Consider the following 2,649-nt stretch of genomic DNA (forward strand, 5'->3'; position numbering starts at 1 on the left):
ATCAGGTAACATGATAACTCCAACTTTGTTCTTCTTTCTCATGACTGATGAAGCTCAAGTCTTTTGTGGTTCCCTATATATTTTTTTGAATAATTTGTTCTACTTTTGTAAAATACACCACTATTATTTTGAGAGGAATTGCATTGAATCTATTGATTGCTTTGGGTAGTACGAATATTTTAATAATGTTAATATTTCCTATCCATGAGTACAGTATATGCCTCTTTTTTTCTTGCATGTCTCAGTTCAATTTAATTTTTAAAAAATCTCAGTCTGCAAGTCAACAAGTCAAAATACTGAAAACAAAAGTGTGTTAAGGCCCACATATGGTAGGAAAATTTACCTGCCAGTTTTAAGTTTTTGCTCTGCGAACACCCATAGAAAAAGTCACGGTTATTTCTCCAGCAATACCATAACTTCCAAAGAGAGTGCATTGGTCACCAGATCCTGAACCTTTTTTGGCTACATCTTCTATAGGGAAAGCAACAGAGAAAAAAAAAAAGAGCTTTGTGGCCTGGGGCCATCTTGTCCTTTTGTAGGAGGTCTAACATTCTGGAGTTTGGGGAAGTATTTCTGGAATTTCTGATCTGTAAGAACAGCAATTGGTACTTGGACTACAGCATATCTCAAGATGTCTGACTGGGAAACAACAGCATGTCCAGGAAGAGGTTCCAAACCAGTCCTGTGCTTCCTGAATATTTGAGCCTACTAAAATAAAAGGTGGGGCACTGGTCCTCTTGCTGTTATCCATCATCATATAAATTGGAGAAGTACCTTTTGGTGAATTCTGTAGATTCTTAGGATTAGATAAATAGAGGGTTGCTTGGGGGAAAGGCCCAGGTGCAGGGGGCATTAATGGGTGTCTTCATTGATTTATATCAGTTAGACAGTAAAGAGTCCAGAATATGGTGGTGGTTGTCCTGCTTCGTTTGTTGCTATTGCTGGTCCCATCAAACCTTGTTCAGTTGCTGCTTCCCATTCTGGTTCAATTTCTAGTTCAGTAGGACATTGTGGCACAAGCTAGTTTGGGGGCCACTAGATGATCTTACAGATGCACCTGAGTGCACAGCTTGTGCAGCTTCCCCAGAGACCACAGCTTTGGTCTCCATGTCCTGGGATGCAGGATTTTTCTCCTACCCAGGGACTATCACAAGGATCTCTACTTCAAGGAGCAGAGATTTTTCAGAGCCTCCTGCTTTTGTAGAGACTTCTACATCAAGGGCTTGTGCAAGCAGACCTTTCAAAGAGGTTTGAGATCAGAACTTTGCTTCTGCCTCCATATGTACTGAAGGATCATATTTTGCATCCTCCAACTGCACAAATTTCGCAGAACCTACAGATTTTTCAGACGTGCCTGAGGCCATCTTGCTTACAAGTATGGGACTAACTGATGGTGATAGCTCAGTCTCTTTAAGACTAGCACCATGATCAGTAAAAGGGATCACTATTTGTTCTGGTGGTTGCTGGACATAAAACTCCTTCAATCACAGTCTCATCTTTATAGACAGATGAAGTAACCCCAGTACCAGCCTTCAAAGGAACCTTGGGAGCTTGTTCACAAGCTGGAGGTTCTTGTTCATCCAGCAAGGGGAGTGAGGAAGCCATTGATGACTCAGCCTTACTGTCTTTAGGTTTAGAACACAAATCTACATGGAAAGAGGTGTGGCTTACAACCTGCACTACCCCTTCTCCAAAATACACAACAGAAGCAGCCAACACTTTATCTTCAGTAGCCTCTGAACTCAGCACCTCATTCTAAAAAATGGGCATACTTGTTGCCATGTCTACCATTAAAATGACAGGCTGGTCAGAATCAGTAGATGAAACTTTATCTAACATCAGAGCAGCAAACTGAGCTGAGTTGGCTTGGACATGGGCAAACTCTGGTGAGACAGCTGCTGGACATTGTGATGAAGGTGGGGTAGGAATCTCAGGGGGGATGGTTTTGAAAGACCACAAACTGCTTTAGTTGTCTCCTGAAGCTCAACACGAACTGAGAACTGAGTGGTTTTGTTGCTAAAGAGTGATCCAGTTACATTGTCCTTCTCTGTCTTTGTAGATTTTTCCTTCCGTGTCGGTTCTTGGGAAACTGTAGAGCATTCTCTTGGTTCTTTTGCACATTCTAATTTCTTCCCTTTTGTCATTCCTTCAGATCACTTGTCAACTTCAATCTGATGAAATTGTTTAATCAGATCTTTTATATCCAGAGAAGCATTCCCTTCTCTAAACACATTCAGTTCTTTAAAATAAACTGCTGAAAACCGGGTGATGTTTTTGCAAATTGGTTTTGAGAACGACTCTGCTAACTCCCTCAAGAAGAGTCTTGAGGACATAAGGTACAACAAGTCTGGGCTTTGAAGAAAACATTTTGGCAGGATGTCTATAATCTCAACTTCTCCTTTTTGGCTGAGTTCTAATGTGCTTCTTCCTTGCCTTCTTGCAGGCAGATCCTTATACGCTTCTATGTATTAGTATCTTTTCTATTTCATTCTTCAGTATCTTATAATTTTTTAGTATGGGTCTTTTACTTCCTTGGTTAAATTTATTCCAGGGTACCTTATTTTTTCTTGCTATTGTAAATGAGATTGTTCTCAGTTTTTCTTGCTGATAGTTCATTATTGGTGTAAACATGTAATCAATTTCTGGTTA

At 40.3% G+C, this 2,649-nt stretch overlaps 1 pseudogene; it reads right to left on the bottom strand.

The window, feature by feature from the left end:
- Positions 1–352: 352 nt before the first annotated feature.
- Positions 353–2,367, bottom strand: LOC112313001 (calcium-binding tyrosine phosphorylation-regulated protein-like; annotated as a pseudogene).
- Between the last annotated feature and the right edge of the window lie 282 nt (positions 2,368–2,649).

The sequence above is a fragment of the Desmodus rotundus genome, chromosome 2, assembly GCF_022682495.2.
Source record: "Desmodus rotundus isolate HL8 chromosome 2, HLdesRot8A.1, whole genome shotgun sequence".
Lineage (NCBI taxonomy): Eukaryota > Metazoa > Chordata > Mammalia > Chiroptera > Phyllostomidae > Desmodus > Desmodus rotundus.